The 10,537-nt window shown below is 37.4% G+C and overlaps 1 long non-coding RNA gene across 2 annotated transcripts; it reads left to right on the forward strand.

Annotated features, from left to right (window-relative positions):
- The first annotated feature begins 1,487 nt into the window (after positions 1-1,487).
- On the forward strand, positions 1,488-6,392 carry LOC131737034 (uncharacterized). Of its 2 annotated transcripts, XR_009328609.1 has the most exons (4): positions 1,488-1,626; positions 1,799-1,983; positions 5,132-5,251; positions 6,166-6,389. It is a non-coding gene; the product is annotated as an uncharacterized LOC131737034 (long non-coding RNA). The 2 variants fall into 2 exon arrangements; XR_009328608.1 differs by lacking the exon at positions 1,488-1,626 and having other exon boundaries at positions 1,777-1,983; positions 6,166-6,392.
- Positions 6,393-10,537: the final 4,145 nt, after the last annotated feature.

The following is a 10,537-nucleotide window of genomic DNA, read 5'->3' on the forward strand; positions in this document are numbered from 1 at the left end:
AGGGAGGCACCCAAATCAAATCCTGCTTAGGGCCCCCAAAAGGCTAGAAACGGCCCTGATGGGTAACATTTTGATATCATTTTGCTGTTGGGCCGTTAATGGGGAAATTTACGTACTGCTACAATACATACCAGATTTCAAAGTATGTACTGTATTACAGTTCACGTGTCCACAGTCATCTCTTTTGGCAAGTGATATTTTCAGAATCATATCATTCTGAATTAAAATACTTCTATTGAAAATATAGTACTGTTCCAACAAAACCAACTACAGTACATCTAAATGGAAGCCTACGTATTTTAAAACACAGTCCTTTCAGCTATGTATTTTTGACATTGTATCTTTTTTGTGTTCCCTGAAAAAACTGACAAGGGTTGGAACGGGCCAAAATAAAATAATCAGATATGTGTCACACTCGTTTAACTGTCACTGAAGTCAAATTTTTATAGGGTCGGATATGTGAGTGTTGACTGCAGGGTTGGCTGATTTAAATCAAGTCGATTGAAGTCACTGATTTAAATCAATAATTAAATCACTTGATTTAAAAACAAAAAACATTCATTTAAATCATTTTTTCATTTCCTACCTATTTTATATAGTTTCTCAAGGAAAATACATGAAAAGTATGTTTTAAAAACCTTTTATTAACAGAAACATCTTAAACTGTTACTGTCTATAAACTAAAACTCTTAGGGCTGTATTCTGATCACAGTGCAAATGCAAGTGCAAACGCAAAAGGAGTTTGCCCCAGATTCTGTGGCGCATAAATGGAGGGAAAATGTAAAAAAATACTACAATGAAATGGTATTCTGAAGACTTGCCTCGTCTTGCCCTGTTATAGAGCGCCTGCCCCATCATTAACATATTCACTGAAGCGATTCTGATGACAGTGCAATGGGGTCCCAAATAGACAATTGAGCACTGTGTTAAGACCCACTGAAACCGGGTTTATTTAGTGGTGCAATCAGGAACTTTAACAATTGAACACACTTGTACTGTAGCTGGTAAATAGAACAGAAGAGCAGCTTCTGAACTCAGGTCAAAGCACCTTAGCACATAGTTCTTGAGTAATTGGAACATGAGCCACTCGGAATGATTACAAACATCTCAAAAGGTATTACAATTTCACTTGAAGCTGCTTACATAAATAAGGGACATTACAGGACTTACAAGAAATGTGTGAGATATAAACAAAAAGGATTTTACCCTTTTTAAAGTTGATTTTTAATGATGTGCTGTTTAGTTAGGTCAGATGTGTTATCCGGGATCGTCTCTCGAACACAAGTCAAGGTGATGGGACCTGTTGCTTTAGTAAAACAGCTAGAGTAAATATAAGTCTTGGCTCTCTGTCAAGAAAAGCAAAAACAAAATCAGAATTTAGCAGTCTCATTGGCAGGCATGTCAAGTCTCACTCCTAAAAGAAAACACATGACCATGTATATTAAAGGCATATTCCTAAATTGTAATCCTCATTTTTTACCTTGACCTCTGCCAAGGACATTATATGACATTTGACACTTAAGCAAGACATCTCACAAGTGCAGACATACCCCCAAAATGTTTTCCGTTTCAGAGGAAAATACAACTGCAGTTCAGAAAAGACATTTGTTCATCCCCCAAAACTAGGTATGTTAACTCATCTTGTAGCCTAGTTGTAGTTTCTGTGCAGTAGGTAAACTGCTGTATATCTGCAATTTGTACTGAACTTTCTCTTTTGTATAATTGCTAGTTTTGTTAAAATAAAAAAAAAAAACATGTTACCACCCAGTATTGTACCATAACCTCTACGTTTTGTAAGGTTTCTGACCTTTTGAGAGGAGCCCTAAACTAAGGTGTTATATAACCCCCTGCACCCTGCTTGTGGCTCAGTGTTGAGCTATGAAGATGAGGTCACTGCTGCTTGTCTGCCTGATTGTGGTCACACTGACTGTGGCTATTGCTGCCCCCAAGCAAGAGGGGTCTGAAACGGGCAAAGGAAAAAAGGTTGGTAGAAAGAAAATGTATATTAAAGAAACAGCACAGCTTACAAAAGGCCTGCAATGTTGTTCTTGTCTATTTTGTTTTGTTTTAAATAAATGACTATTATGATACATTAGAAAATATCGCTTTAAACTGTTTGCTGACAGGGTTTTGCTGGGGATGTTAACTAAAGGTTGGCTGTTTAAAAGTAAATGAAGAGTCTTGTTCTTGAAAGGACATTTCACACATTTCTATTGGAATTAAGCTGGGCAAGAGAAGAAAATCCACATTTTTACAGGCTTTATGGTTTATTTGCCATTTCTGAATTTGTCAAACAGAAGTTTAAAAATGCACTTAGTGACCATACTTGGAATACTATGTTGCTTCTGGTCCCTGCACTACAAAAAAGATAATGCGTCCCTGAAGAGATTAATCAGACGGGTCTTATGAAGATCTGTTACAGGAATAATGTAACTGTAGTCACTACTTAAAGCACAGCACTAACACCAGACCAGAGGACACCAATTGGTGGAGACATACTACACAGAGGTTGGTGATGGTATGGAATGGGTTACCGAGACATGTTGTTGATGCTGAATCACTGGGATCCTTTAAGACCAGACCTGACCAGGTTTTGAGATCAATCAGCTACTAGGAACCAGATAAGCACTTGTATATATTTTTGTGTTCAGATTTGAAAGCATAGTAGCACACGGGAAAACGGAAGCATGTCGTACGTGGAGTGGAAATGCATTTTAACAACAGTTTTAAAATGCAGCGGATTGCAGGTGCATTTAATGAGGACTGTAGCAGATCTGTCTAAATACTGCACACGTGCTATATGGTCATCTTCCTTATTCCTTACTTTAACCCAGTTTAGAACAACTGAATAGATCCTGCAGTTTTTACATAAAGCGTCTCGAAATGTATTATTGCATAAATAGTAATAACAGGTTGTAGCAATGCAGTGTTACAAAGGGATTTATAATGTCTTTTAATTACTTAATAGTATGACACGAGGCTTGATACTAGTAATGTAAACATTTTGTTTTTCGTAAAAACCGTATTCCTGGATAAGAATTGTCAAAACCTTTAAATTGTAGATGTTTTATAAATTGGCCCTCGAACTAAAGTGTGGCCTACAGTTTTATGTTTGTCTGAAAAAAACAACTACAATTGGTATTTTTAATAATCATTAACATGTTCATTATTTCAATATACAAACATGCAGTATTTTGCAATTATTTAAATCCAATCTTCTCCACTGCAGTTAAACTATGGTTGTTTTTCCTATGCACTTGACAGTGGTGGTGGGTGTTTTTGCCAAAAACTGCTTTAAGTGTGTGATGCAGTGTTGTAAGATTTATTGACATTATGTTGATAATCAGAACAACAGGGTTCACTAACCTCGACTAGGTCAGGGTTAACACAGTTGAGCTCAGATGAAACATTCCATTTGCAATGTACAGTACTGGGTGGCTATTGGTCATTCAGCAGTGTGATGCAAATACCTGCAGTTACCACAAAGCGCTGACCTGAGCACACTTGCTCATTTGCTATTCTAGTTTTCTCCCTGGGATGCTCGTACTTAAATATTTAATATAAATGGACTTTAGTTGGTATATAGGGGGCTGGTGTCTATAGAGTTAACACAAACTGTTTTACAATTTCTGAAAATGAAATTAATAAGTTGTGAGCGATGGGGATATAAATAGGCCCAATTAATCCCACACCTGCCGCACACCTTCTGTGAATGATGCAATTGTCAGCAAATGATTTACTGACCATCCCAATATAATTTAGGAGCAAAAGAAACATCTGTAATTGGCGTAATTACAGGGATTAATTATAGCATTGTTTCTTTACCGAATATCTCAATCGTCCTGCCTGGGGACAGACGTGAAGTTATGTATATATACATTTAGTGTGCCCAATTATTTTACCCCCGATTTTCTCCCCAATTTGGAATGTCCAATTATTTTTTCTCCTCATCGCAGCAATTCCTTACACAGCTCAGGAGATCCAAAGGTTCAGTGGGCGTCCTCCGATCCCACAACCAAACTATTATCCTCTTTTACACCCAGGAACCCGAGAGCGGATGTCAGCGAGCTACTGACCTCTGGAGGACAAAGGCCAGCCCTGCAGGTGTCCGCTTTTGAGCTCACAGGGCGCCTGGCCAGCAGGGTTCACTGTAGCGCAATGAGGAGAAATAGTCCCTTTTGTTTTTGCTTCCCTAACCCACGGGAGTGCCAGAGCCAATGTTACGCTCCCTTTGGAATTCACAGCGAAGACCGACAACTTTGCACAGCCAGGACGCGAACCTGTGCTGTATGACCACACAACCACGCTTTTACCAGGTGAGCCACTCGAGGACCCCCTGATAGTGTTTTTGAGGTTAAGATTCATTTAAAAGTTATAACTAGCTCTTTATTATATATATATATATATATATATATATATATATATATATATATATATATATATATATATATTGCACCAGGATGACTGAACAAAAGGAAAAGTGAAACGAAGAAACTGTAAAAAATGACGACTGGACACCAACCACTAAAAGCTGGTAATTTTAAACTTTAAAGAGATAGTTTATACCCTCTAAGCGGGCAATTTCTAATCTCTTTATTCATGCCACTGTCTGGTGCCCCAAGGGAGACTACAGTTGGATTTTTATACCAGCTCTGTTATCCCCAGCTGGGGATGAAATCCATTGCGAAGGGGATGAAGTGGAGGTGGCTGTACACACACACACACAATTTGTTACAAACTGTTTATCCAATTGACAGGAAACTTAGCATCAACATTATAGAGTATACATTAATGATAATATACAAGATTGTGAATGTCACACAGTTTTACATACATCTGGATAATCCCTCATCAGACTGTGATTAAACATTTCATTGCTAATTCTTATTCTATCCTGTACATACTGTTGATATGTCATGTTCATCGTTTAGAGTTTACGTGGCAGGAGATGTATATGTATACATAAGCATAGGCAAATTGTAAGCATGGCAAATTCTTTGTTGAGATTTAGTAATGTCTTTCTCAAAGAGACCCAAGTGTAAATGTTTGTCGTAAGCACCATGGATAATAGCATTTACATAATGTCCCGTGACAAGAAATTACATCTAAAATACAAATGTATTTTTTTCAGATTTGTAAAAAAAGACCTGCTTCTCCTGGTGTTGTATCCTTGCTGGACGGAGATGGTGAAGATGCTGGAGGCGGCCAAGCCAGCACAGTATGGGGTAGATTTGACAAGGGACAAGAAAAGGTAATTAGAATTACAACGTGATGTTTAGGAACCCGCATTAGAGAGACAGATAGATTCAAATTATTATTTTTCTCTGTCCCCTTACATTTGTATGCTGTTTGAAATCATATTTTTGTAATAATCTGTTTTCAGGATATGCCATAGACCTAGGTTAGATGAGCCAAAATGTCTTTATATCAGTAGTAACTGTGTATAGCCAGGTATACAATCGGAAACTTAATTCACTTTTGAGTTATTGTCTATGTTTGGTACACAGCTTATCTTCCTGATTTTATTTTTATTTTTTTTAACTTAGGTTCCATTACCAGTGCTGTCCCATAAAAATGAACCATTTTCCTGCCACATTGTTTCACCCTCTGGACATATCAATGATTCAGATCTTTTACACATATCCATCTTATATGGATGTTTTGTGTTTTGTTTATAAAAAATGTGTAAATGTGTAAAGGACTAGGGGTTGTGGTGTTTGTCTGAAGTAAGAGAGTGGTGGTGTAACATCAAATCATTTGCAGCACGAATAAGTCACAGTCACTGGCCATGTCATGCACACTTATTTCTAACTCATTGGTTGATCGAAAATAAGTTTAACATGCAATGGAGTAGTTCATTGGTTTTATACGCTCCCTTTAAAGATGTAATAAACAATCTCATCCAGTGGGATCTCTTTTCAGAGTGTGCAGTAGCAGAAGGGGATTGTGGGAATGTGTGGAGCTAAGGAAGGTAGAAGGAGATGCGCAGTAGAAACCCTGGGATATGTTTACACAATGAACTAATTTGTGGATGAATATCGTTGGTGTTAATTAAAGTTAATAAGACAAAATATTTTAGTGTAAAATTATACTTGATGGTGGGGTACTGCCTTTTTTAATTTTTACAGAGATGTCATTTTTTAAATCTTATTGCTATCTTACCAGAAGGCCACCTCCCCTCCAGACATTCCGATCAGAGAAAAGAGACAATTCGAAGCCAACCCAAAGAGACGTCCAAGACCTTGTCTGGGCTGCCTATCTGTAATATCAGCTAAAAAGGAGGCTCCTGTAACAGTAAGTTATCTTTCCTGTAGCCATTCCCTAGACTGCAGTGTTATGTGGCACTTCATTACCAAATCAATCAGAAAACATGTCACCTTCAGTTAGTCCATTTTTTTAATTTGTTTTTTAAAAATCAATTAAAAGATATTTAAACTTGTCAGTTTTTGTTTACATTGCATTATTTTGGAACTCTTAATACAATTATTGATAATAGAAACAACTTTGCAAATGCCATTACTATTTTTCAGATTCCTAGGATGAAACCGTTGGCCATAGCAACAGGAAAAACTGATTTAGCACACTTTGAAAAACAATATTGAAAATATTAAAACAATCAGCTCTATCACAATGACCTCAGTGAAACCCAGCGTGGTTGCGGGATGATACAAAATCCATTGTAATGAACAATAAGTGAAATGCCGGGGGTCCCGAGTGGCGCATCCAGTAAAGGCACTCCACGTGCAGTGCAGGATGTGCCCTATAGTCTGGACATCGCGAGTTCGAGTCCAGGCTATTCCTTTGCCGACCGAGGATGGGAGCTCCCAGGGGGCGGCGCTCAATTGGCCCACGCTTCGGAGGACAGCGTGTGTTTGTCTTCGCCCTCCAGAGTCAGCCCTGGGGTGGTAGCGGTGAGCTGAGCATAATAAAATAATTGGCCATTCCAAATTGGGGAGAAAATAATAAAAAATAATTGGCAACGACTAAATTTATAAAAAAAAAAAAAAAAAGTGAAATGCTTCAGTTTTTACAAGCTTGATTAATATGCCCCTATTTACCAGATAGAGGGGTCTACTATTCAATGGTTCTATAGAATGTTGACACACGCTGATGAAAAAATAGCACCATCTAGATTTCTTCCTTATCAAGCAACTAAATCAGACACCATATATCTTGTGATCGTAGCAGATTTTGCCCATTTTGAGGATAAGTGATACCAAACATTAAACAAACTACATGGGAAGTTTTATTAAAAGGATTCTCACCTTTCCCCAGCATACAGCTGATCCTGTCCTAATGTGAAGGTGGATCCAACAAGTGACGTCGTGATCCTGCCAGTCGAAGTGCAGAAAAATCACAGTCAAATGCATGTTGGCCTGATAACCAAATATTGTTCTTTTTTTTTTTTTTTTTTTTTAATCCTGCGCTAGTAAATCATGTATCTGTGTCAGGATAGCATATACAGCATGCTCATGCCTAAGTAAACAAACATTTTAAGAACATAAGAAAGTTTACAAACGAGAGGAGGCCATTCGGCCCATCTTGCTCTTTTGGTTGTTAGTAGCTTATTGATCCCAGAATCTCATCAAGCAGCTTCTTGAAGGATCCCAGGGTGTCGGCTTCAACAACATTACTGGGGAGCGGGTTCCAGACCCTCACAATTCTCTGTGTAGAAAAGTGCCTCCTATTTTCTGTTCTGAATGCCCCTTTATCTAATCTCCATTTGTGACTCCTGGTCCTTGTCGAAAAAGTCCCCTGGGTCGACATTGTCAATACCTTTTAGCATTTTGAATGCTTGAATCAGATCACCGCGTAGTCTTCTTTGTTCGAGACTGAATAGATTCAATTATTTTAGCCTGTCTGCATACGACATGCCTTTTAAACCCGGGATAATTCTGGTCGCTCTTCTTTGCACTCTTTCTTGAGCAGCAATATCCTTTTTGTAACGAGGTGACCAGAACTGAACACAATATTCTAGATGAGGTCTTACTAATGCATTGTAAAGTTTTAACATTACTTCCCTTGATTTAAATTCAACACTTATCACAATATATCCGAGCATCTTGTTGGCCTTTTTTTATAGCTTCCCCACATTGTCTAGATGAAGACATTTTAATAAAGAACAAAAATAAAAATCACTTTGTTCTTGAGTTTATTTTGGTATCTTTTGAAATTGGTATTCTTCTTGTGTGTGTTTGTGTATATGCATGTGTGTGAAGGATGTGGGTTGGTGGGAGGGTGTTCATTTTAATGGATTTATGTCTTTTTAAGACAGAATGCTTTTGACAGCTGTTTTGTTGTGTTCACAAAGCTTTAACACTTGAATAAGTCCTTGAGAATTTCATGCAATCTTTTAAAGGTTTTCTGACCTGTAAATTAGTCCTACAACCACACAATGTCAGTGGAGTACACCTAATATGTGTAATTAACAATAATTAAACATTACCAATTTTGACATGATGAATTAACACACAGAAAAGGCTAATGACTAATCAAGCTTTAAATCCAATTTCTTAAAGGCTTAAAAAATTAGAGTGGTTATCTTCTTTCTTGGATTTGGGATTTCTATTATAATATTTTTATTTAAGTATTTCTTCAAGATATAGGCAGTGCCATTTACAGTGTGGCCCTGAATCTTGGATTACTAGCCTCCTTGAGGATCTTTAAAATACATATTCCTGCTCGAGCAATATTTTAAAAAAATATATCTCTGGTTGCAATTTGGTTTTTAACATCAGGGAAATGATTCATCTATATGCTAAGGGTTGCAACTTTAAGATCTCTTTTTTCAGTAATTTCAAATGTATGTCTACTAAAGCCTTTCTATAATGTTCTAAAGATAAATGGCAGATTATGAAAAATATATTGTCGTCACAGTGCATGACTGCAAATGGGTACTGATGTACATTTTGTAATCTGGCACAGTCATGTTTTTTTTCTTTTTCTAAAACCAAAAGCCTTGATTGCCTCAATTTCTATAGCTATAATTACTCATTAGCCAATAGTTAATGTGTTAATAACTTATTTATTCTTTAGATCAGTTTATGGGGAATTTGTATTTGGTCATGTGGACATCTGGAGGTTATAGGACGGACTGACTTATCTATATATATATATATATATATATATATATATATATATATATATATATATATATACACACAGTGACACTCAAAAGTATTCACCCCCCTTGGACTTTTCCACATTTTATTGTGTTACAAATGGAATCAAAATGGATTTAATTAGGAGTTTTTGCTACTGATCAACACAAAAAGTGAAAAGTGAAAAATAAAATCTACAAATTGTTCTAAATTAATTACAAATATAAAACTGAAAATAATTGATTGCATAAGTATTCACTCCCTTTGCTATGACACACCTAAATAAGCTCTGGTGCAACCAATTGTCTTTAGAAGTCACATAATTAGTTGAATGGTGTCCACCTGTGTGCAATTAAGGTGTTTCACATGATTTCAGGTTAAATACACCTGTCTCTGGGAGGTCCCACAGTTGGTTAGTACATTTCCTAACAAAAACTACATCATGAAGATGAAGGAACATTCAAAGCAAATCCGGAATAAGGTTCTTCAAAAGCACCAATCGGGTAGGATATAAGAACATTTCCAAGGCATTGAATATCCCCCGGAGCACAGTAAAGTCCATTATTAAGAAATGGAGAGAATATGGCACAACTGTGAATCTGTCTAGAAAAGGCTGTCCTCAAAAACTGAGTATCCGGGCGAGAAGGGCACTAGCCAGGGAGGCCACCAAGAGGCCTATGGCAACTCTAAAGGAGTTACAGTCTTCCACGGCTGAGCTGGGAGACACTGTGCATACGGCAACAATAGCCCGGGTGCTTTACAAAACTGGCCTTTATGGGAGAGTGGCAAAAAGAAAGCCATTGTTGAAAAAAACTTGCATCAAATCTCGGCTAGAGTTTGCCAGAAGGCATGTGGGAGACTCTGAGACCAAGTGGAAGAAGATTCTATGGTGTGATGAGACCAAAATAGAGCTTTTTGGCCACAACGCTAAGCGCTATGTTTGGCGCAAGCCTAACACCGCACATCATCCTGAGAACACCATCCCTACCGTGAAGCATGGTGGTGGCAGCATCATGCTATGGGGATGCTTCTCTGCGTCAGGGCCTGGAAAGCTCGTGAAGATGCAAAAATTGCAGTGTCCAGATGTGCAAAGCTGGTAGAGACTTATACAAATAGACTCGTGGCTGTAATTGCTGCCAAAGGTGCCTCTACCAAATATTGACTCAAGGGGGTGAATACTTATGCAATCAATTATTTTCTGTTTTGTATTTGTAATTAATTTAGAACAATTTGTAGATTTTATTTTTCACTTTGACATTATGGACTTTTTTGTGTTGTTCAGTGGCAAAAACTCATAATTAAATCCATTATGCAGCTGATGCATAGTTCACTCACCCTAGTCTCTGTAAGTCCAGAAGTTACATAAATATTAAGTATTATTTAATCCATCAATACTTCAACATTCGTAAAAGATCTTCACTCCAAATCTCACTTTA

This window comes from Acipenser ruthenus, chromosome 4 (assembly GCF_902713425.1).
Source record: "Acipenser ruthenus chromosome 4, fAciRut3.2 maternal haplotype, whole genome shotgun sequence".
In the NCBI taxonomy this organism is placed as follows: Eukaryota; Metazoa; Chordata; class Actinopteri; order Acipenseriformes; family Acipenseridae; genus Acipenser; species Acipenser ruthenus.